Source organism: Zea mays, chromosome 1 (assembly GCF_902167145.1).
Source record: "Zea mays cultivar B73 chromosome 1, Zm-B73-REFERENCE-NAM-5.0, whole genome shotgun sequence".
Lineage (NCBI taxonomy): Eukaryota > Viridiplantae > Streptophyta > Magnoliopsida > Poales > Poaceae > Zea > Zea mays.
This window is the reverse complement of record NC_050096.1, coordinates 128,592,586-128,619,212: the sequence shown is the minus strand read 5'-3', so window position 1 is coordinate 128,619,212 and position 26,627 is coordinate 128,592,586.

Here is a 26,627-nt window from a genome sequence, read left to right as displayed (position 1 = left end):
GACTTGGCACCCCCATATCTTTGTGACTTAGGGCATATCTTCCATTGGAACTCACACATAATAGCTAGCCCTAGGTGCCAGGAAGAGATTTGCACAAGACCCTTGGCGAGATTCGCACGTTTGTGATCCCTGCAAGCGTTTGAAAGAGGCAGAAACAAACGCCCACGTGTTCGACGCGTTCTGGCGTGCCAGAGCACGACCCGGCGCTCGGCCCCGCGCGCATCGCGCCGCGCCAAGCAAGACCCTGTGCCCGCGCCGCACCTATAAAGCCGACCAAGGCTTTACGGTACACCCCCGCTCGCCCTCCACCCCATCGGAGCGCAAGTTCACCGACGATCGCTCTGCGCACGGCGTGCCAACAACCGCCCGAGACCCGACCACCGTAGACGGGCCACCCTAGCCATTCCTCGCCCCGTCCGACCCTCGAGATAGCCTCTTCGTGCCTCGGTGAAGCTTCCAGAGCCAGGAATCGAACTATACCTCGCCGGAGACACCGGATCGACCTCGCCGGACTTCACCCGACCGCCGGCGTTCGTAGACCGAGCTCCACAGTGAGTCTTTCTTCGATCCTTGCACGGGTAGTTTCCTTAGCACCCCGTGAAGCTCCCTGTGCCCTTGGATTGAACTCTACTACCGTGAGCAGGCCGGAGCACACGCCGCCGACGAGCCCACCTGCCTGCGCACGTGGCCCGACCGATTTCGGCCATCACCGTCGACGAGTCGTACCTCGACGTGACCACCAGGACTTCCCGGAGTTAACCCCGCCCTTCGTCGGACCTCCCTCGCCGCCGGTAAGCCGCGCCGCCCTGTTTACTTCTGCGGTTACTGTTTCAATGAGGGGAGGGATCTCGGGAAGAAAGAAGAAGAAGTCGGGGGGGGTTTGAACAGTTAGAGACTCATATGAATAGTTCCGCAAGGGCATAAGTTGAAGACTTGGTTTAGGAAAAGCCCAAGGGTCTCGGTGTAAACTGGTTTTTCTTAAAACCTTTTAAACATTATTCATTTAAATGTAAACAGAGCTTGTAAAATTCATAACTTCAGTTTTATTCAACCAAATTTGGTCAAACCAATTTTGCTAGGTTCTAAATAATATGAACTACTTAGGAAAAATACAAAACCCCCTAAGTATGGCAGGAAATTTTAAAGTTTAGATTTAAATAGTAAACTGGTCAAAAGCTAAATAAAGAAGGGAAAAATAACTACACTTTTAGAGTGGGGTTAAGAAAAACCAGAGAGGTACCAAACCACTACCTAGCCTATTTAAAAATAATAAACCCCTCAGTACACCAGATTAGGGAAGGGTTTACCCTTTAAACGCATTTTGACTCAAAGTTAAAGAAAATAGAAAAGGGTGTTTAAAATAAGAACCAGGAAGCAACCACATTTTTGCTAGCTCACTTATTTAACATAGTTCACTAGAAAATTTTGTTAGACCCTCTGTTAGTACAAAAGAAATGCACTACCTTTTATTTCATGAAAACAATGAAAACTTAGAAAAACCTTAGAAGAATAATCCTGAGAAAAGCCCACCCCAAACCTTGGGATAACTAATAATATGTTATTATAAATCTAGGAAAAATATAAGTTCTGTTGTTTGACATTTTTCAAATAACAAGTTAGTTATAAGTATCTTTTTGGCATTAAACTTTAGAAAATCACAAATAAATATTCAGTAGGTATTTTTCTGTGATTTTTAAGACAAAGACCTATTATCCCCTAGGAATCTTGGCAAAAATAAATGTTAACCCAGAAACCCCACAGAAATTAGAGCTATAGTGTAAAGTGCCCTTTTACCCTTACTTTTGTTAATTTTGCACAAGGAATATCTGAATTAATTTCAACCTCAAATATTTAGAATAACCCACAGAGGTCAATGTTCACCCACTGTAATTTTTATAACATTTTTGGAAAATGTTAACTTGCCATGATAGTTCAAAAAATACTTAATAAGAAGCGCAATAGGAAGAAAAATGGGAATTTTGGAAGAACTAGATAATGAACAACTAAAACCTCCTAAGAATCCCATAAAATCTAAAGATGGAATTAAAGATTGTAAGTTCATTCGAAACCCCAAAAATGAAGGTATAAAACCCTTAAGGATAACCAAAGAAAACACTAGTATACCACTATTTTAATACTATTTCACTATGCTCAGTATTTCCAAAATACCATATCATTAATATGCATACATCTTATTCATTGCATTCGATAGACTGTAATCTCGCTGACGGGGAGTACATCCTCGTTCTGGAGCAAGGAGTTGCTCAGGAGGTAGCCCAGGAGCCAGCACTAGAGCCTGCCATCGAGGACCTGTCTGCCCCAGCTCTGGAAGGCAAGCCCCGGTTTTATGCATAACCTATTCTATATGCTATTTTACTGCACTTAATGTTTGTAGGTTTGCACTGTGCACTTAAGTGTAGGAGTTGACTGAAACCTTAGTTGCATGAACTCAGGTTTTCCCTTTGCTAATTAGGGATCTCGGTAGAAGTCGAGTGATTTTTCTAGCACTCACGCGAGTTCAGGAATTGATTGTATCCACCTTGATAATAGAATGATGATGGTCTGTGGACACGGATCCATGGGGATGCGTTGTTTATGAGACAGAAATTGGAATAAGGATTACCATGCGGATACCTATGTCAAGCGTTTGAACGTACTAAACACATGCCGAGAAATATGGTAAATCGATAAGCCTAGTACCTGAGTGAACCTGCCCGCAGATTGCCCTCCTCACGTGACCTGAGACGTGGTCTCCCATTCCGGTTATGGTGGGTACAAGTCCGGTCACTGCACGAAGGCAGTCGGGGTCAGTGAGGCATTGTATGCCAAGGCGGTGAGCCCCTTTCTGTTGACGGGGAATCGATGGGGATAGTTGGTGTGTGTGGGGACGGAGTGCCTCACCACGTCGTGTGTTTAGGTTTACCTTGCAAGGATAAAAACTCGATTCGAATCGTCTGCTTCTCGCAGCTAATGAGACTGCTTGATCCATTGTACTGCATTGAGTAATAAGTGGAAATGTGTTGTTATGGCAAAAGATGTTGATTGCTAAATGTTTGATACCATGTATGATTAGATAGGTACACCTTTAGTCTTAAGAGAGTCACACTAAAACTTGAAAAGCTAAAACTTGATTTTAGACTCAGCTAGTGCTTTTTGGCAAACCAATCCCCTCAGCCAAACAGCTGCATGTCTAGAGGTAGAGGAGTAGACTCCTCACACCGGGTAAGTCTAGCTGAGTATTAGTATACTCATCCTTGCTTGTGGAATAATTTTTACAGGTTCTCTGGAGGACATGGTTGCTGGAGTGACTTGGCCGTCCACCTTGCCACCGGGTTGGACAGTCGAGTGGGACCCTACCTCGGCAGAGGAGCATGAGGAGTGATGGGACAGGCTTCCCCATCCCTCCGTTTATTTACTGTTAGTTATATTCCGCTGCATTCCGAATAATGATCACTACTTTTGATAAACTCCGATGATGTTGTAATAATTAAAATACTCCTTAATGTATGTTTTATGCTTTATTGTATTTGCTCTGTGCCTCACCTTCGAGTGAGTACGTGGTACTTGATCCTGTTAGTGGCCTCGTCGGACTAGATCCGAGGGACTGACATTTTATTCCTTTTTAAGTGTGGTCTAGCCTTTAAGGTGGGACTTAGGCATTTAAGGTGGAATAATTCGGGTGGTTCCGCCACAAGAATATCCCTTATTGGAAACCCGGTGACTACTATGACTTTGTGGTAGTCAAAGTAGTGACGGAGCTTATGAGCAGTTAAAAGTACTGCGTACAATAGTTTTTGAACTTGAGGATACTTCTTTTTAGAGGCCCCCTGAACTTCACTGATGAAGTAGACCGGATGCTATACTAGATATGCGTGCCCTTCCTCTGCTCGCTCGACTACTAACGCGGTGCTCACCACGTGAGTTGTGCAGGAGATGTATACCAGCAGATCTTCTGCCGGCTGATCTGGCATGGCTCGGTGTGGCGGCTTTAGCACTGGTGGCGCGGTCAAGAACTTCTTCAGCGCATCGAGAGCTTCCTGTGCTTCTGTGGTCCATTGGAAATTGTCCTCCATCTTGAGCAATTTGTAGAATGGTAAGCCTTTTTCTCCTAGCCTTGATATGAACCTGCTCAAGGCTGCCATGCATCTAGTAAGCCTTTGCACTTTCTTCTCTGATCGGGGTGCTTCCATTCTCATGATAGCCTCGATTTTTCTAGGTTAGCTTCAATTCCTCAGTGGCTGACAATGAGTCCAAGCAACTTCCCTGCTGGTACACCAAAGACACATTTTCTGGATTGAGCTTCCACCGGTATCACCTCAGGCTGTTGAAGACCAGCTGCAAATCTTCAATGAAGTTTTCTGAGTTTTCTGTTTTGATCACCACATCATCGACATAAGCTTCTACCCGCTTGCCCCAGTGATCGGCTAAGCATGTTTGAATAGCTCTCTGGTAAGTTGCTCCAGCATTCTTGAGGCCAAACGACATGGAGGTATAGCAGAAAGCTCCAAATGGGTTAATGATTGTTGTTTTTCCTCATCCTCTTTTGCCAGGCTGATCTGATGGTATCCAGAGTAGCAGTCCAGGAAGGACAACATAGAACATCCGACGGTCGAATCTACCACCCGATCTATTCTAGGAAGTCCGAAGGGATCCTTCGGACAATGTTTCTTGAGATCTGTATAGTCGATGCACATGCGCTAATCCACTTTATTCTTTTTGAGTACAAGAACAGGATTTGCTAGCCACTCAAGATGCAGTATTTCTCTAATGAACCCTGCTGTGACAAAGCGAGCTAACTCGGCGCAAATAGCCTCTCTCTAGTCAGGTGTGAAACAACGCATTTTTTGTCGGATCGGCCTTGCCTGGGGATAGTCCTTCAGATTGTGCTCAGCCAGCTCTCTCGGGACTCCCGGCATATCTGCAGGCTGCCATGCGAATACGTCTTGGTTATCTTGCAGAAACTAGATGAGCGCGCCTTCCTATTTGTCGTCCAAGCTGGAGCTGATGATGACAGTCTTGCGTTCGTCAGCGAACCCAAGGTTGATTCTTTTCGTCTCCTCAGTCGGCTGCATGGAGGTCACGGCTTGAGATTCATTCGCAGGTATCGCAAGGTCTTCCTCAGGCTTTGAGTTTGCCTGCATGGAGGAAGTCGTCGGTGGTTTGGTGGTGACGGCTGCCTGAATGGCCACTCAGAAACATTCCATGGCGCCTTGGAAGTCAGCACGCACGGTGATGATTCCTTGTGGTCCTGGCATCTTCAATATCATGTATGAATAGTGTGGAATGGCCATGAATTTCGCCAATCCTGGTCTGCCGATGATGGCATTGTATCCACAGTCGAAGCTCGCTACCTCGAACCTCAGGAACTCGGTTCTGTAGTTTTCCGGAGTTCCAAAGGTCATAGGCATGTAGATGTGTCCAAGCGGGTATTCTTCTTCGGTCGGCACAATGCCGAAGAAAGGAGTGTCTGACTCATGGAGCTCTTTGAGTGCAACTCCCAAGCCTAAGAGTGTCCGGGGGAAGGTGACGTTGATGCTGCTTCACCCGTCCACCAACACCTTCTTTACCCTGCTCTCTCAGATCACCGGATCGACGAGGAGCGAGTACTTGCCCAGAAGATCGAAGTTGAGCCATTGATCTGCCCGAGTAAAGGTGATCATGTGTTCTGACCACCGATAGAGGGTGGGAGCACTAGTGGTCGCCACTAGTATCTGTCGGTCATTGAGCTTCTATTTCCTTTTGTTCTCTTGTGACCCGTGTCCATTGAAGATGATGTTGACTTCTCCATCGACGCGTGGGAATGCTCCACCTCCTCGCCCTTCCTGCTGCTGAGGTTATCGAGGTTCTCCGGGTCCTCCTCGTGGTGGAGGAGGTGGTAGAGGTTGGAATGATCGGCCATTCCCGACGGAGTGCTTGAAGTCTCTGCAGTTCCAGATGGTGTGACACATATCCTTGTGGTACGGGCACTGGGCGTCAAGGATGTCGTCCAACGTTCGTTCGCCTCCGCGGGGTGCCCCTCGGGCATGAAAGACGAGTGGTCTAGCGGCATGGACTTCTTCACGAGGCCTCTTCTCCCAGCGCTTGTCGGTCTGCTGGTTCGCGTCACACCGTGGTGCAGATGGAGCAGGCTTCGTTCCCCCGATGAGGTCCTAGGCTCGTTCGTCAGCGGTGATGTAGAGGTCTGCCTCCCTGAACAGCTGCTCGGAAGTGGTCGGCGCCTTTTGTAGTATGGCTCGGACGAAGGCCGAGTCATTAGATCCCTGGTAGAAGTCTTCGACCACTGCTGCTTCAGTGACCTCGGGAATATGATTTCTCATGGTCTGAAACCTTTTGAGGTACGATCAAAGAGTCTCATCCCCTCGGCGCCTGATGGATTTGAGGTCCCACGGCTGCGCCGGCTTGTCGGAGAGGGATTGGAAGTTGGCAATAAAACGCAGACTAAAGTCGCTCCAATCATCGATGCAGTGTCGGGGTAGGAGTCGTAGCCATTGCAGTGCATCTTGCCCGAGGACGATGGGCAAGTACGCAGTCATCACTTCTTCAGTTGCCCCAGCGGCCTGGGCGGCAGTGGTATAGACGGCCAACCAGCCTCCCGGGTCCTGCTTGGGCTCGTATTTGTCGACATTGGAGACCTTGAAGTTCGGGGGCCATTGAATGGCGCTGAGACGCGGAGTGAGCGCAGATACTCCACATGTGTCCTCCTGTCGGCGATTGTGATGTCGGTCCCGGGGAGGGGAGTTGCCAGCGTGTTGTCTTGACCGTCCCCAGGTTGTGCCACCAGTTGAAGCCATTGCCGACTCAACTCTAGTGGCCTGACTTTGTGCAGGGACGCCATGATCCCGATCGTACTCCTCTCGACGTCATATCTCGTTCTCATGTCGTCGTTCACGTGAATCGTTGATGGAGCTCCGTGCATCCCACCGACCATTGATGGCGTGCCGTAGATCGCTCGAAGGATGAGCGAGAGGCAGAAGATGATTAGCTGCCCGAGTGAGCAGCCGCCGATAGCCCTCAATGTCTGGATTCCGGGGGAGGCCATCAGCTATCCGAGCCAACACTCCACCGACCTCGCTCAGTGTGTTCATGGCTCGGGTGAAGTCAGGGTTCAGGTTTCGTAAGAAGAGAGGATTCTCTCGACGTTGTCTCGCATCCTGCTCAGCTTGCTCTTGAGCCTGCCGACGATCACGTCGGCGGGAGTTCCTCCTTTCCCTGAAGACTCGTTCATCAGGCGTTTCTCCCACCTCCAAGATCTCATCTCGAGATACAGGCTATGCCGGGTCTCGTTCTCCAGCTTCATGATGTCGTCGAACATTCCAGCACCGGTTCCTCCGTCGGCAAGCTTCTAGCTGAGGAGGTTCTTCCACAGGCATGGTTGGCTCATCATCGGAGATGGGGAACGATTCCACTCTTCCCCCGATGAAGAGGAGTCGGGGTAGAATGGAGTTGTCGTGACGACAAGCTTCTCTCTGTTCTCCTTTGAGGGCAAAGGTGTCAGAAGAGTAGCTTGACGGACCTTTGTCATGTTTGCTTCTTTTTTCCTTGTAATCCGTGTCCATTTTTTCGTGGATGAGGTGGACAACGGGGTTCTCCGGGTAAACAAATTCTCTATTCCTGGCTTGCAGGAGGTAGTCTTTGCCTGGGGTGCTGGAGGTTGCGCTTTTATCTGCTCCGTTCTGGCTTTTTTGGAGATTTTCGAGGAAGGCTTCTTCTCTGGTGGATTCGCTATACGATGCAGAATACCTTCTTCGTCTGGCACGGATGAGATGGTTCTGAAGCAGAACACGGATCCAGGTCGGAGGGCAATCTTGTGTTGGAAAACGATGGCCATTGAGCTAGCTTGGATCAGCGACACACCCCCTACCTGGCGCGCCAGCTATCGGTGTTTGGGACCCAACCGCGCCCCTGGAGTTACCCCTCGAGGTGCTTTTGGGTAGGACGGTGTTACCGATTCTAGCTCGATGGTTCATGCTGGGCGCACGAGAGACAATAGACAATTTTATACAGGTTCGGGCCGCTTAGAGAGGCGTAACACCCTACTTCCTGGTGTGGATCTTTATGTTGTGGGTTACAAGGGAATTCTCTAGTATGGAGGATGCTAGAGAATGGAGTAGATGGCTAATGAGTGACCTGTCTTTTGATGGGGTGCCCCCTAGGACTTATATACTCGAGCGTGGGGCATTACATGCGGGTATGATAACAACGTGCACCTAAGTAATAGTGAACCAACTGAACTTATCTTCCTATAATCCTGCCGACTTATCCTCATTTAGTTCCATCGTCTGAGGGCACTGCACGGGAGAATCATATCAACGCTGTGGATAATGCTTAAACCCAATGAGCCGTCTGGGCTCGAGTCTATCCAATCTTGCGTCAATCCATTCCGCCAGCGGTTCTTCCCCTGGCCCACGAAGGGATGGCCTTGCGAAGTAATGGGCCCAAAGTCTTTTGCGAGGCCTTCTAGCCTTCTAGTGGACCCGGGGGATATCTGTCCGTATTTTTGATGAGGACGAAGAAGAGAAAGAAGAAGTTCCGCTAATTCGTAAGAATAGCCGGCGTTACAGAGGTAGTAGGGGGGTAGTGATATTCCTTCTCTAGCTATGTCTGCTCTTGTCAGCCTTCAAGAATTGTCCATAACATATTTTGATTAGGCCCTTAAGGATGTCGTTCCTGAAGATATGCTGTCGGAGCCGACTGCTAGCGACATGATGGATGTTTGCTCTGAAATTCCAGACGTGGGATTGGAGGTATCCCGAGCAGTGTCTTGCGCATCGTCGACTTTGGAAGGCAGTCTTCGATGTCAAGAAGTTAGTCAGGATTGCCCGACTCCCATGGAGGTGACTTAGGATCCTTCAGCCTTAGAGGTGGCTGTTGCAGAAAACCCAGCCCCCGAGGGTGGTGCTGGCAGTTAGCCATCCCCCGAGGGTGTCACCGGTAGTGATCCGGCTCTGGTGGGTAGCGCGAGCTGCAACCCAGCCCCCGAGGGTGTTGCTAGTAATGATCCGGCTCTGGTGGGTGGCGCGAGCTACAACCTAGCCCTCGAGGATGTCCAAGTGAGCTCTCCTTCCCACACCTCCATGGATGTCCATGTCGGGTCGTCTCCACCACGATCTGATGGGGTAATGGCGATGCATGCTTCTTTGACTTCGAGTGAGCGAGTTGCCTTGGAGGTCGGCGAGCCAGATGCAAGAATTCTAATATCCGCTGGTGGGGCTGAGTCAACCCCTGACAATGTTCTTCAAATTGATCTTCCTTCGTCGAGCTACGACGCAACTTCTCCTGACTTGGGATTACCCTCATTCTTCTCCAATCTTCAAGTAACTCAGCTCTTTTCATTTTATCGTTCCACCTGGTAAATTATCTTCCCTATACTCATTTGCCTTTGATCACAGGCTTTGGTTGACGGAATGTCCGCTCAGTTCAGATCACATGGTGCCACTATCCTAGAAGGGGCTCTGTCCCTGACACAGTGGAACCCATTGCTGCTTCAGAAACAGATAGCTGATTTCAAGACGTCAAATGCTGGTTGGTAACTTTGTTTCTTCCTTGGCTGATTGATCAACTTGTTTTAACCGTGTATCCTTCTTCGACTGCTTCGTCAGATATGGCCCGGCGGTGCTCTGAGCTTGAGGAAAACGTCTTCAACATCAAATAGACTCATCCCGACGGTACTCTAATCTTGAAGACAAGTATTCTCAAGGTCAGATTGACCTGGCTCGGGTTTCTGCTTCTTTGGACGATGCACATTCTTTGAATTTTTCTCTCAATGCTCAGCTTAACTTTGAAAGGGCAGCTCATGAGGTAAACTTCCTTAATTGGCTCTGTCGTGCTTACTGTTTACTGGATGCTTGAAAGTTGATTCTTGTTTGTAGGAGGAGAGACGAGCACTTGCAGCTTCTCGTGACAATCTGGATAGGTTGTATCGTGATGCCAGCAATTCCTTAACCATCTTGGAGAGAAGCCATCGCTTTACTATGTCATATCTGGATCATCATCGTCGCGAACTGCAAGTGTCCAAGATGAGGTCCTGCGGCTTACATAGTTGGTGTCAAGCAAGGATTCCATCGTCAAAGATCTGCGTGCCTCCAAGAAGTCAGTCACCCAGGAGCTAGAGGCCACTCGACTGTCTACCAAAGTTTCAGAGGACAACTGCGCCATTCTGAAAGCTCAGCGAGACAAGGCTATGGACAAAGCCATTCACGCGGGGCGGATCTTGATGAGAAAGCCCGATGTAGTTGTTCCTGATGACATTGTTGCCGACGTCAAGGCTGCGCCTGATGCCTCGAGTTGCCCTTCTTCCTCAATTGCCCCTGCGAAAGACATTGCCAAATAGAGATGTTTCGCCATAGTGACGTGTTTAGAAGATACTGAATGTATTTGTGAATTATATGTGTGTGTGATCATTGTGCTCGGATATTTGGTGGATAGAGAACTAGAATGTGCCCCTGGTTAGGGGTGAAAACGGGACGGGATTACCCGGCGGGTACCGGATACGGATACTAGAAATACCCGTTTTTTCGGGTACCGGATACGGGTATTTTTTTAAACGGGTCGGATACGGATAGTACCCGGACAAACAGTAACCGGATACGGGTAGGATACGGGACGACTACTACCCGACAAATACTCGACAAATCCGGGTAGGATACGGGTACCCGAATGGCGGGTACCCGGCTACAGTACTCGTAGTCACAGGCCCAGGTCCCTGGTCAGCCAGCCAGCCCATTAACGTGCTCCTAGCTTCTAACGAAGACCGGAGAGCAGTCTGTGCCCGTGAACTCGTGAAGCACAAGCACTGAAGCCCTAGCCCCTAGCCAGTCACTCAGTCACAGCCGCCACAAGCCACTGAAGCCACAGCGCACACGGCACGCCGCACACCGACGGACCGGCTCCCCTCATCGCGGCGTCCGTACATCGCCGCCGGGACCTGCCAGTGCCAGCCGCGAAGCCGCCGCCCCTTACAGGTGAGTCGCTGTCGCTCTGCCATGCCTGGTCGCCTGCAGCCTGCTCAAGTGCTCAACGCCCGAACGCCGCTCGGCCGGTCCTAGCTGCTGCGAGGGCGCGGCTGCGCCCTGCTACACCTGGCTGCTGCGCGGCTGGCGGCTGCGCCCTGCTCGGCCAGTCCTAGGCTCCTAGCTGGTAGCTGCTGTGCGCCTGTGCGACGGTTCTCAGACTGACGGACGTCTGGTTTGCTGGTTGCTGCTTCAGTGTACCCAGCTGCTGTGTAGTGCGCCCCGGCCGTCCGACGTCCGTCGATTGTTAGCTGTTCCTGGCGACGGCGATTCTTTCCCTGCTTCCCCAAGTCGGCCACTACAAAAAGGTCAGCGTCCACAGTCCGAGCGTCTCTTATTTTTCTTTGGTCATGTGTTCATTTGGTCGTATGTAATGTCCTAAATGGAATTCAGGATTTGGTAGCACATCACTGATATGGAGGATGGTTTAAATAATGATGAAATGGAAGCTCTATTTGAGGGTGATGCTGATGCCGGTAACAATGACCAAATAGCAGAGGACCATGCTGCCTGTGTCCCTATTGCCAGTGATGAGCATGCCATCGTCCAACAACAAGTTGGCCTAAGAAAGAAGAAATCCATGTATGTGAATGACCATCGTGTTGTGAAACAACAGAAACTAGCACCAACAGTGACAGCTCCCGCTATGAACAAGGATAAAGGTCCAATGCCAATGAGTATCTCCAAGCTGAAAACCAAGAAGCCAACCGGTACCCCTACCAGCAGCAAGCTAATGGAATCTGCATTCAAGGTCACATCAAGCAAGGACAAACTTATGGTTTTAATGCAAAAACCAGCTGAAGGTAATGGCTTGTGCATTTTCATTTCATAGGCTGCAAGTTTCAAATGTGTAATAAAAATTGTTTTTTTGTTGTAGTTGTGCAACCTGCAATTACAAGTGCTAGCGCTAGTGCAAACGCAAGCGCAAGTTCAAGTGTGAGGGCAAGTGCAAGTGCAAGCATACCAGCAAGTGCAAGTGCAAGCATTCCAGCAAGTGCCCAAGCAAGTGTCGCCGACGATGAAAAACAAGTAGGTGGCCAGATTGGGAAAAGGCTCACTTCATGGGTTTGGCAACATTTCACAAGGTATGAAATAGATGTTGAACAACCTGATGGTTCCAGTGTTAAGCAGAAGTGGGCAAAATGTCTTCGATGTTCACATAAAGCTAAGGCTGATGCTTCAAATGGTACAAAGGCGTTTAGTAACCATTTAAAAATGAAACATTGTCTTGTGAAGGGTCAACAACAGCTAAGTCAGAGTGGGACTGACATAGCAACATATAAATATGATGAGAAAGCTAGTGTGAGACTTCTATATTATGCCATCATCATGCATGAATATCCATTCACTGTTGCCGAACACAAGTACTTTGTGAAATTTATCAAATCACTACGGCCATCATTTCCTTTCAAGTCTCGTATCACTGTTCGTAAAGAGATCATGGAACTTTATAAGGAGGAAAAGAATATGTTGTATGCACAATTCAAAAAACTGACATGTCGTGTTAGTTTTACTATGGATGGATGGACATCTATACAAAACAAGTCGTACTTATGTGTCACAGCACATTGGATTGATGATAATTGGAACATGCAAAAAAGGATTATCAATTTTATGCATGTAGAAGGCAGCCATGGAGGGATAAAATTGAGTGATATTTTGTTTGCAAATGTGCTGAATTGGAACCTTGATAAGAAAATGTTTGCTCTTTCTTTGGATAATGCTGCGGCAAACAAGGTTGCAGTTGATATAGTGATAGATAATGCTAAAGACTTGCTCATATGTGGTGGAAAGTTCTTTCATGTTAGATGTGCAAATCATATATTGAACCTTGTTGCTAAAGATGGCTTAGCAGTAATGGGAAATGCCATTGCAAACATTAGAATGTTCATAACAGCTATTAAAAGGTCACCTTTGCAGTTTGAGGCATTTGAGAAATGTGCTAAAGAATGTGATTTAGACACTAAAAAAGCCCTTTCCTTGGATGTTGCTACAAGATGGAATTCTACATATATTATGGTTAGAGATGCTATTTACTATAAGGATGCTTTTGATCGACTTGCTAAAAAAGATAAGAATAAATTTGGTCATATGGCTCCTTCAAGTGATGATTGGTTGAATGCAATAAATATCAGCAAGTGTTTGAAAAAGTTCTATGATGTCACATTACTTTTTTCTGGCACTTCATATCCCACTGCAAATCATTTCTTTCGCAAGTTTTCTGAGATTAAGATGGCTATTGCAAGATGGTGTGAGAGCAGTGATGTCATAATTTGTACCATGGCATTTTCTATGAAACAGAAGTTTGATAAATATTGGGACATGAATAATATGGCTTTAGCAGTGGGGGCATTTCTTGATCCTAGGTACAAACACAAAATGGTGGAGTTGTACATGTCTAAGATGTATGATAGTGAGAGGGCTGAGCTAGAGAAGTTGTCTTTCATTAATGTTATCAATGAGTTATTTGCTTTTTATTCATCAAACATCAATGCAAAAACAACCAATATGGCTTCTACCTCCAAGGAGAGTGAACTTCCACACAAAAATGGTTCTTTCATGGATGATGAGGATGAGGATGAGGTTGATCTTGATGAGTTGTATGCAGCAGCAAACAATGTGAAGAAGGTTTCAGAATTGGATGTGTATATGAGTGAGGGTTTGGTGAAGGTCAATGAAGGTGATGCTCCATTTGATATCCTATCTTGGTGGAGGGGGCAAGTGACAAATCTTCCTATCCTTTCAACCCTTGCTCGTGATGTGTTATCTATGCAAGTTTCTACTGTTGCTTCGGAGTCGGCATTTAGCTCTAGTGGACGTATTGTTGATGCATTTCGTTCAAAACTTAAACCTGAAATTATTGAGGCCTTGGTTTGTACCAAGGATTGGAAGATTGCTTCGGAGAAAGGTTTGATTTCATTATACATGTGTTTGTTGTTCATTTCTATTTGTTTATTTATGTACATGTGACTTGATGATGATGCTTACTAATATGTTCTCTAAAATTTCAGATTTGGAGACTGAAATTAAAACCATAAGTGAAGATATGAATGCAATGGACTTGGACGAAGAAGCTATTGCGGTGACTTGATACATTGAAGCATGTGTTGCACTGTTGCATTGAATATTGTTATGTCATTTGAGCTATGACGTTTGTGCTTTTGTGTGACCATGTCACTATGTTGTTTGCGCTTTTGTAATGAACTATGCAACATGTTGTGTGTCTCTTTTGCTGTTGGAATGAGCTTGTGTGAACTATCTACTATCTATAATATATTTGTGGACTTGTGGATTATGCCTAAAAGAGGGGATATGCTGCTGATTTTTTAAAATTGTGTTGTTGGTTCTATAATGAACTTGTGTGAACTATCTACTATCTGTTATATACTTGTGGATTATGCCTAAAAGAGGGGATATATTGCTGATTTTTTTTGAAATTGTGTTTTTGTTCTATAATGAACTTGTGATTAGTAATTTTGAATTGTATGGTGTCAATTTTGTCGGTATTTTTTCTATATTTGAGCTATCATATGCATGATTATGTATTTCTTATTTTATTCATTTGTTCGATGGTTGGACAACTAATATCATCAGGACGGACTATCCGACTAATATCCGTTATCTATCCGGGTAATATCCGATATCCGTTTCTTACCCGCCCCAATTATTATCCGATCCCGTCCTGTATCCGTCCCGGATTTTAACTATCCGTATCCGATCCTGTATCCGAGAAAATTGTATTAGGGTAGGATACGAGATGACCTAGTATCCACCCGTATCCGTCCCGTTTTCACCCCTACCCCTGGTGCTGACAACTATAACATTTGTTTCTGTTGTCAGGATGTAACAGTCATCTTGAACGATTGCAGAAGTAAACGCGACATGCTGGTTTTGGAGTTCTTTCCTGACTTATGCCAATCGCTTGGCTGATAAGGCATAGTGGTTGCCCTAAGATGAGTAGACGTGAGCATGTTGCACCGTCTTAAGTCATTGCCGACTTAAGCCGATTGCTCCGTTAGTAGGGTATAGTGGTCACCCTAAGGCGAGTAAGAGCGAGCATGTCGCACCGTCTTAAGTCATCGCCGACTTAAACCGATTGCTCCGTTATTAGGGTATAGTGGCCAACCTAAGTCGAGTAAGCGCGAGCATGTTGCACCGTCTTAAGTCATTGCCGACTTAAGCCGATTGCTCCGTTAGTAGGGTATAGTGGTCACCCTGAGTCGAGTAAGCGCGAGCATGTCGCACCGTCTTAAGTCATTGCCGACATAAGCCGATTGCTCTGTTAGTAGGGTATAGTGGCCACCCTAAGTCGAGTAAGCGCGAGCATGTGGCACCATCTTAAGTCATTGCCGACTTAAGCCGATTGCTCCGTTAGTAGGGTATAGTGGTCACCCTAAGTCGAGTAAGTGTGAGCATGTCGCACCGTCTTAAGTCATTGCTGACTTAAGCCGATTGCTCCGTTAGTAGGGTATAGTGGTCATCCTAAGTCGAGTAAGCGCGAGCATGTTGCACCGTCTTAAGTCATTGCCGACTTAAGCCAATTGCTCTGTTAGTAGGGTATAGTGGTCATCCTAAGTCGAGTAAGTGCGAGCATGTCGCACCATCTTAAGTCGTCGCCGACTTAAGCCGATTGCTCCGTTAGTAGGGTATGGAGGTCACCCTAAGTTGAGTAAGTGTGTTGATTCCAAGTCTAATCAAATCGAAGTCAATTGATAACCAATAGTTTGAATGCCTTTGAGAATGAAATCTTTTATTGATGACGTATTTTCCAATTACAGAGTACAACGTTGCTCTGATAGCTTTTGAAGTCTTGCTAAGGATAAAACTTCCTAAGATGCTCTATATTCCATGAATTCCCCACTTCCGTGCCATCCATTTGAGTAAGCCGATATGATCCTGGCCGAGTGACCTCCGATACCATGAATGGCCCTTACCATAGTGGTGAAAATTTGTGCCGCCCTTCTCCCGTTAGAATTCGGCAAAGGACCAAGTCTCCCACTACAAAGGATCCATGCCGTATAGCCTTATCATGATAGCGCCTCAAGGTCTGCTGATATCTAGCTGATTGAATTACTATATTCAATCGCTCTTCCTCCAGCACGTCAATATCTTCAAGCCTGGTAGCTTCAGCTTCAGCTATGCTTTTGAAGACCAACCTTGGTGCCCCAAACCTGAGGTCGGCAGGTAGCACTGCCTCCGAACCATAGACCATGAAGAAGGGGGTGTTTCCATGCAGAGCTCGACTGGGTTGAGTTCTTAGGCTCCAAACTACATAAGTCAACTCTCTGATCCACGTTCTTGTGAACTTTTCATTCTTGTCAAAGACTTTCTTCCTGAGTGCTTCTAGTATCATTCCATTAGCCCTTTCCACCTGACCATTAGCTCTTGGGTGTGCTACTGATGCATATTTGATCTGGATGCTCTGTTGCTCGTAGAAATCGAAGAATTCAGAGCTAGTGAAGTTGGATCCTAGGTCGGTTATGATGCTATTCGGTATCCCAAATCTGAATATTATGTCTTGTATGAATTCACCTGCCTTGGCTGAAGTTAGAGAAGCAATGGGTTTGTATTCTATCCATTTGGTGAATTTTATCAATGGTGACCAGCACGTGAGTGCCTCCCTGAGCTTTCTTGAAGGGTCCAATCATGTCCAATCCCCAGCACGAAATGGCCATGTTATAGGTATGGTCTGCAGCTGCTGTGATGATAAATGTTGTTGCTTTGACAAAAATTGGCAAGCTTCACATCTCTGAACTAACTCGGCTGCATCACTCTTTGTTGTTGGCCAATAGAAACCGGACCTGAAGACTTTCCCAACCAGAGTTCTGGATGCTGCGTGTATTCCACACTGTCTGGCATGAATCTCATCTAGTAGCTATCTCCCAGTAGTCAAGGAAATGCACTTCATGAGGACTCCTGTTGCACCCCTTCTGTACAGTGCGCCCCCTATGAGGGTGTAGTGGGCCGACTGTCTTGCAATGCGTTCTGCTGCTGCCTTATCATCTGGTTCTTCCTCGTTCTTCATATACCTGATGATATGTTCTCTCCAGTCATTAGAGTCTGACTCTGGTTGGCTCAAAGTGTTGCACTCTTCCGCCTGATCTGAGGGAATGCTTGGGCGTGACACCTCCTGGACGAAAACTCCAGGTGGGACCTGGGCTCGACTGGATCCTAGCTTCGACAACGTGTCTGCTGCTGCGTTGCGATCTCTTTCCACGTGATGGAATTCCAGCCCTTCAAATTTGTCTTTTGATTTTTGGACGATTGTACAGTACTTGCCCATAGAATCAGTCGAGTAGTCCCAGTCTTTATTTATCTGACTTATGACCACCAGTGAATCTCTGTATACCATCAACCTCTTAATGCCCAGTGATATGGCAATGTCTAATAAATGGAACAGAGCCTCATATTCTGCTGCATTATTTGATGCTGGGAATGATAACTGAAGAGCATACTTGGGTTGTTCACCTCCAGGGGCAATGAAGAGGATTCCTGCGCTTGCTCCCTACAGTTTCAGCGAGCCATCGAAATACATTCGCCATACTTTTGTAGCCTCCAGGTTGTCAGGTACTTGTTGCTCGGTCCATTCTGATACGAAGTCAACCAGTGCTTGAGTCTTTATTGCTGTGCGAGGCCAAAACTCGATGTCATGAGCTCCCAGCTCGCAGGCCCACTTGGCTATTCTCTCGATGGCTTCTTTGTTGTGAAGAATATCCCCTATTGGAAACCCGGTGACTACTATGACTTTATGGTCATCAAAGTAGTGACGGAGCTTACGAGTAGTTAAAAGTACTGCGTATAATAGTTTTTGAACTTGAGGATTCTTCTTTTTAGAGGGCCCCAGAACTACACTGATGAAGTAGACCGGATGCTGTACTGGATATGCGTGCCCGTCCTCTGCCCGCTCGACTACTAATGAGGTGCTCAACACATGAGTCATGCAAGAGATGTATAACAGCAGATCTTCTACCGGCTGATCTGGCATGGCTCGGCGTGGCGGCTTTAGCACTGGTGGTGTGGTCAAGAACGTTTTCAGCGCATCAAGAGCTTCTTGTGCTTCTGTGGTCCATTGGAACTTGTCCACCTTCTTGAGAATTTTTAGAATGGTTAGCCTTTTTCTCCTAGCCTTGATATGAACCTGCTCAAGGCTGCCATGCATCCAGTAAGCCTTTGCACTTTCTTCTGTGATCGTGGTGCTTCCATTCTCATGATAGCCTCGATTTTTTCTGGGCTAACAATGAATCCAAGCAACTTCCATGCTGGTACTCCAAAGACACATTTTTTTGGATTGAGCTTCCACTGGTATCGCCTCAGGCTGTTGAAGACCAGCAACAAATCTTCAATAAAGTTTTCTGAGTTTTCTGTTTTGATCACCACATCATCGACATAAGCTTCTACCCGCTTGCCCCAGTGATCGGCTAAGCATGTTTGAATAGCTCTCTGGTAAGTTGCTCCAGCGTTCTTGAGGCCAAACGGCATGGAGGTATAACAGAAAGCTCCAAACGGGGTAATGAATGTTGTTTTTTCCTCATCCTCTTTTGCTAGGCTGATCTGATGGTATCCAGAGTAGCAGTCCAGGAAGGACAACATAGAACATTCAGTGGTCGAATCTACTACCTGATCTATTCTAGGAAGTCCGAAGGGATCCTTCGGACAGTGTTTGTTGAGATCTGTATAGTCGACGCACATGCGCCAATCCACTTTATTCTTTTTGAGTACAAGAACAGGATTTGCTTGCCACTCAGGATGCAGTACTTCTCTAATGAACCCTGCTGCGACTAAGCGAGCTAACTCGGCGCGAATAGTGTGGCGGAACCGCCCGAATTATTCCAACTTAAGTGCCTAAGTCCCGCCTTAGAGGCTAGACCACACTTAAATAGGGATAAACTGTCAGTCCCTCGGATCTAGTCCGATAAAAGCCACTTATCCAGGATCGAATACCACTAGCTCACTCGAAGGTGAGGCACAGAGAAATACAATAAAGCATAATACCACAAATTTAAGGAGTATCATTAGGGATTACATTATCGGAGTTTCAGAAATAATAACCATAAATTTTAATGCAGCGGAAATAACTAACGGAGAAAACCGAGTAACATGGCGAAGCCTGGCCACGCTACTCCTCCTGGTCCTCTCCTGCGGAAGCAATAACCCACTCGACCGTCTATCCCGGTGGCAGGGATGAAGGCCAAGTCACACCATCAACCAATCATCCTAAGGAGTACCTGCAAAAATTATGCCACAAGCAAGGCTGAGTATACTAATACTCAGCTAGACTTACCCGGTGTGAGGAGTCTACTCCTCTACCTCTAGACATGCAGCTGTTTGGCTGAGGGGTTTGGTTTGCCAAAAGCACTAGCTGAGTCTAAAATCATGTTTTAGCTTTTTCAAGTTTTAGTATGCTCCTTTTTAACTAGATGTGTACCTAACTAGTCATACATGGTATCAAACATTTTTACAAATCAACATCTTTTGCCAGTCAACTCATTTCCACTTATTACTCAATGCAGTACAATGGATCAAGCAGTCTCATTAGCTGCGAGAAGCAGACGATTCGAATCGAGTTTTTATCCTTGCAAGGTAAACCTAAACACACGACATGTAGGGGCACTCCGTCCCCACACACATCAACCGTCCCCATCGATTCCCCGTCAGCAGATCAGGGCTCACTGCCTTGGCGTACAATGCCTCACTGACCCCGACTGCCGTCGTGCAGTGACCGCACTTGTACCCACCATAACCGGAATGGGAGACCACGTCTCAGGTCGCGTGAGGGGATATGTCCACTGCCAGGTTCACTCAGGTACTAGGCTTACCGATTTACCATATTTCTCGGCATGTGCTTAGTACGTTCAAACGCTTGACACAGGTATCCGCACGTTAATCCTTATTCCAATTTCCGTCTCGTAGACCACGCGTCCCCATGGACCCGTGTCCACAGACCATCACCATTCTGTTATCAAGGTGGATACAATCAATTCCTAACCTTGCGCGAGTGCTAGAAAAATCACTCGACTTCTACCGAGATCACTAATTAGCAAAGCAGCTACTCGACCTAGCATACTAGTATCCATCTCAAAGGTGTCCTGAGTTCATGCAACTAGGGTTTCAGGCAACTCCTACACTTAAGTGCACAGTACAAGCCTACAAACATTAAGTGCAGTAAAATAGCATATATAACGGTTATGCATAAAACCGGGGCTTGCCTTTAATTTAACACTTAGATAGTGTTTGCTGGGGGAGGTACTCGCTTGGCGAGCATCTACGGTTATGTCCATCATTCTTCAGGTCGTCCACCAACTGCATCTTGTGGTTGGCACCACATCACTGACTCGATCATCATCTCTCGGTCCTATATGAGGTGCAAGATGCATATGTATGAATATAATGAAATAGCACAAGATATTTTAAGTACACGCTAGCGAATTAAACACCAAGTAGCGAGACATCCCAAGCAACCACACACACTAGCGTTAGCTAACTACCTATCATCGAGCGCACAACGTTAACACCCCTAAAAGACGACAAACATTTCATATACTTACGCAACACAAATACGACCCCATAAGTACAAGCGTTTATTTAATTTGTTACGGCTTTTCATTAGTTCTTCTATTTATCACACAAAAGCATCCAGCACAAGTTTAACCGATGACATAGGCATCAATGGCTATGGAAATTCTATATCACAATCAACTAAGGAAGAACATATAAAACAAGACACACATATCATCCCTAGCTTAACCATGGCAAGTCTACATTACTTAAGAGCAAACCAAATATTTTTAGCGACAAGGGTGAACTAAACAATCAAAAGCGCACTAGCAGAATTTTTTGGACAGCAATACAACAGTCACTCGTTTTAATCATAACTCTCCAAATATTCATCCAAAAATAGCAAACTAAGACTTTCTGGAAAGCTTAAAATGTTCTCTACAACTTTGGTATTTTTATCTCAACAAGATTCAACACTTAGCAAGGTTAAAAGTGCTAACACAACAGATCTGTCCAGATTTGGACAGATTCAGACTTGTGAATTTAAAAATTCATAACTAAAGATTCAGACATCCAAACAAAGTGATTTTAGACTTTATGGAAAGATAATTAAATGTTCTACAAATTATTTATAAACATCATTGGCTAGTTTAATATGTATCAAGGGTAAAATACACCATGAAGGCTGTGCTGTCCAGAACTGGACAGATTCAGTCTTCAGAATTTAAACATCCATAACTTAATCTTCAGATCACCAAAAATAGTGATCCAAGACTTTTTGGAAAGCTTAGAAAAAGCACTACATAACTTTTATAATCACCAAGAAGTGATTCCAGTTTTAATCAAATCAAACATTACAGTTTTCGAAATCTATTCTGACAGAGGACAGAACACAGCAACCAGTTCGTAAATTTCATAACTCTTAAACCGTCAGACCTTTAGTTATAAAATTTTAACACAAGCAAGATCAGAAAAGCCTCTACAACTTTCTTATAATTGACAAGGACTGATTCTAACATTAACTTAAGCAAACAATGCAGCTTCTGAAATCTGTACAGAATTTGGACAGTTTCAGTCACTGAATTTGTAAAAAGCACAACTCCTAAACGGTCAGACCTATGGCTGTCAAATTTTAACACCAGCAAGATAATAATGTTATCTACCACCTTTCTATAGCACGTATCTACAGAAAACATAATTTAGTTCATCAAACATACAGCACACCGAAAACAGTACGTGCAGCCCAAAACAGCAATCAACACATTTCAGCTTCTATACAATTCAAGAATTGCCGCGTTCTAGACACTTGAATTATTATAACACTTTGACATTTGTTAGAGTTAAACTAACCAAGTGAGAACTAACAAGTGAACTTACAAATTTTTATCCGTGTCATTATGAGCACTAGAAGTACTATATTTAATTAACAACGCATTCTTCCCGATAATCGATATCGAAGTGTTGTTCCCACAATAATTTGTATTTTAACTTATACCTCACCTGAGCACTAATACTTTTTACCCGCGACCATAACCATATACATTTAGACCACAACAAGTAATTTACCGTGATTACGAGCTAAACCAAGTCATCTAACAAGTCGACTAACTAGAGCAACGACACAACCCACTATCAGCATACACGTCGGCTTGCCTATTATGATCGCAGACTGAGACACAACATACACTTCAACATTTCTGCAATCATGCATATTTATCATATGAACAGAGCATTTTAATAATGATCCCAAAACAACTAACTCCATTACACTATATGCAAAACATAATTTAACGAACACCAATTTCGCATCGACTTGACTCGACTTATAAACATAGAGGAATTGATGACTACCTTGGCATGTCACCACCCCTCCATTTAAGCCGAGATAAATTCTATGATCGACTAAGAGTTCTAAGTATTAAACACATTATTACCTTCACGCACAATTAAGCCTCAACTTAACACCATTTTTGGGTAACTTGATCGACTCACTATGCATGTTCTTTGCCCATCAAAATTTATCGCACCACAGGAATCATCCCACTTGCTAATGACATCAACAAGACCTACTTATCTATTATTCACAACTCGGACACAGTTACGCGCCGCATTCTAGTTTCCAACATAATCCTTACATAACTCGTAACCCAACTACCCACTAACGATAAATCACTCACGACAACTACACAACAACTGGTTAATTTATTTGGACACCGCCTGATTAGCGTACCACTAGTTCCTCACATTTTGATTCAAGCTTAATAATACATCCTTTATTCGATTATACAACAACAACTTAAGCGTCGTGTTACCCAATGTGTACATCTTTTCTCGTTGCGAGTGTAACCATATCACGGCATACACCCGCACACCTCAAACAATTATCTCACGCCACCACTACTATATCACACCACGGCACACACACACCTACGTGCACTAATTAAATCCTCGCATCTCATGTATTTCAAATTTACTCATCACGTTAAACAACACAACACGTTTGCTTACCTAAATGTTAAGGCAACCTTGCTACGGCATATAACCAAAACATTTTTATACCCACACACATTCCAATACCAATGTACACCACATCAACCAAAATATAATTATACAAACTACAAATCGCACACATCAAACAATACATCGCATATATTCCTATCGAAATATAAAAACGTTCGAGTCCTTTTCTACTTCTTTTTTCTTTCGCCACGAACTTCAATCCATACTGTTGGGTCTATGCTTCGTCGCCGAAGGTCTTCAAGGGAAAAGCGGCTTTCGGCTGAAGCTGTTTGCATGAGATGGCCGAAGGTTCCTTTCCATGAAGCTTCGACAGTATAAACCGACTTAAAGATAGAATGACTTTTTAGTCCATGAAGGTCTGAGTCAATGTTGTAAGCTTTTATAAGGGGCATACTTGTAATTCCTCACAGGCTGCGTCCTGTGCCTATAAATAGTGAACAGTATTCCGTTGCTGTTCACGCATTCTGATATTTTTGCAATTGCATATTCTGGAATTCTCCTTTTTGCCAAGGCAGAGGTATTATTGTATTTAATAAATATAATATGAATTGTCTACGATTTATTTACTCCTTTTTTGTACCTTCTATTTTATGCCAATATCTATTGAAATTTAATTACGAAGATTTAAGCTTCGTAATTTTACTCTCAGCAACCTTCGTCCAAGGTTCATTATCCTCAACGGAATAATGTTTCATGGACGAAGGACGTTAACATTTGACACTTTATGTTGCCTTGTTCTTAATTCATAGCATTTGAGTACAAGTCCCCAACATTGGCGCCCACCTCCGGTGAACTCACTTCCACTTTTCGAGCTGATGGCTTCGTTCAATGACCGAGCTGGAGCTGCTTCGGACCCGAAGCTGGTGCTCCCGATCACAGGTGGTTCGACCTCAGAACCAGTTAACAAGAAACAAAAGAAGGAAGCATAGAGAAGGGTACAGCATGTTGGGGTGCAAGGACCCTTCATCAAGTCAAGATGGTCTCACATTCCTATTACCTTCTCCCAAGAGGACCTTCAGCTCAAAGATTATCCACACAACGATGCCATGGTTATCTCTTGTGTTATCAAAGGATTTCTGGTTCACAATGTCTTGGTTGACACAGGTAGTGCAGCTGACATCATATTTGCTAAAGCCTTCAGGCAAATGCAAGAGCCAGAAGATAAGATTCATGATGCTACACATCCTCTTTGTGGCTTCGGAGGGAGACACATTGTAGCACTGGGAAAGATCACCATGTCAGTGACCTTCGGATTCATCAATAACACTAGAACTGAGCAAATTGTGTTTGACATTGTTGACATGGAATACCCTTATAATGCAATTATTGGTCGTGGTACCCTCAATGCCTTCGAAGCAATCCTTCACCCTGCTTATCTTTGCATGAAGATACCTTCGGATCAGGGACCCATCGCTATTCATGGAAGCCAGGAAGCTGCCAGAAGGGCCGAAGGAAACTGGACTGATTCAAAAGCAATCCATAACATAGATGGAGCTGAAGCTTGCGAACAATACAAATTCAGAAGGGAGAAAGCAGCTTCAGCAGATCAGCCGAAGCCCATGCTCTTATGTGAGGATGTAGCAGAACAGAAGGTGCTGTTGGGCTCTCAGTTATCCGAAGCACAAGAGAAAACCTTGCTAAGGTTCTTGTTCAACAACAAAGATGTTTTTGCATGGTCAGCCAATGATCTCTGCGGAGTTAATAGGGACGTTATTGAGCATTCGCTCAATGTCGATCCATCCTTCAGACCCAGAAAGCAAAGGCTTCGGAAAATGTCAGATGATAAGGCCGAAGGTGCTCGTAATGAAGTCAAAAGACTCCTCAGTGCAGGAGTTATCAGAGAAGTAAAGTATCCAGAGTGGCTAGCCAATACTGTTATGGTAAAAAAGGCCAATGGCAAGTGGCGAATGTGTATCGATTTTACAGATCTGAACAAGGCTTGTCCGAAGGATGAATTCCCATTGCCTAGGATAGATTCTTTAGTTGATGCAGCAGCTTCTTCAGAGCTCATGAGTTTGTTAGACTGCTATTCAGGCTATCATCAAATCTGGATGAAGAAGGAAGATGAGCCGAAGACTAGCTTCATAGCTCCAAGTGGCACGTATTGCTATCTTCGGATGCCTGAGGGGCTCAAAAATGCTGGAGGAAGTTTTAGCAGAATGACTGCGAAGGTTCTCCAGTCTCAGATAGGCAGAAATATGCTAACTTATGTTGATGACATCATTGTAAAAAGCACGAAACAGGAGAATCATATTGCTGATTTGCAGGAGACCTTCACCAAATTCAGACAAGCTGGCTTAAAATTGAATCCAGAAAAATGTGTTTTTGGAGTAAAGAAGGGGAAATTTCTTGGATGTTTGGTTTCAACAAAGGGAATCGAAGCTAATCCAAGTAAAATCGAAGCTATACTTCGGATGGAGCCACCAACTACAAAAAAAGGGGCTCAAAGATTGACAGGAAGATTGGCATCTCTCAATAGATTCATATCCAGATCAGCAGAAAGAAACTTACCATTCTTCGAAGTGTTGAAGTCAACCGAAGTCTTTCAATGGGGACCAATCCAGCAGAAGGCCTTCGAAGAGCTGAAGCAGTATTTAATAGATCTAACAACATTGACTCCACCAATGCCAGGAGCTCCTTTGTTATTATATGTGGCAGCTTCGCACTCAGCGGTAAGTGCAGCGCTTGTCCAGGAGAAGCTTGATGGCCAGGTTAAAAAGCAGGTTCCAGTGTATTTTGTATCTGAAGTTCTTAGTATATCAAAGAAAAATTACACAGAATTGGAGAAGGTGTTGTATGCTGTTTTGATGGCATCCAGGAAGCTTCAGCACTACTTTCAAGCATATAATATTGTTGTTCCTTCTTCACAACCGTTGAAGGACATTATGAGAAATAGAGAAGCTACTGGAAGGATTGGAAAATGGGCTGCAGAACTCAACGAATTCTGTATTGAATATGTTCATAGATCTTCGATTCAGTCTCAGGCATTAGCAGATTTCATTGCTGACTGGACGCCAGGGGCTCAGGAGGAAGAAACAAATAAAGATGCCGAAGCATGGACAGTGTTTTGCGATGGATCTTGGGGAACCTTCGGAGCAGGAGCGGCTGCTGTGTTGGTTTCACCTTCCAAGGTTAAAACTTGTTATGCGGCAAAGCTTGACTTTAGTTGCACAAATAACATTGCCGAGTACGAAGCCTTGCTTTTAGGTCTTCGGAAGTTAAAAGCAATGGGAATAAGAAGGGCCATACTTAAAACTGATTCCCAGATTGTTTCGGGTCATGTTGACAAGAGTTGTAAGGCTAAGGATCCGAAGCTTGAAAAATATCTGGATATGGTTCGAAGAGTTGAAGCTTCCTTCGAAGGGTTTTCTGTCAAAAATATCCCTAGAGGACAAAATGAACATGCTGATTTACTAGATAAGTCAGCAGCACAGGGGCTGCCCTTACCTTCGGATGTATTCTTTGAAACAATAAAAGCTCCTTCGGTAGAACTTCTTGAAAGAGCAGTTCTCAACATATCTCCTGTTTATAGCGAGGATTGGAGAACTGAGATCATCTCTTACCTTCAGGGAAAATTCCTTTCAGATGACGAAGCTTATAACA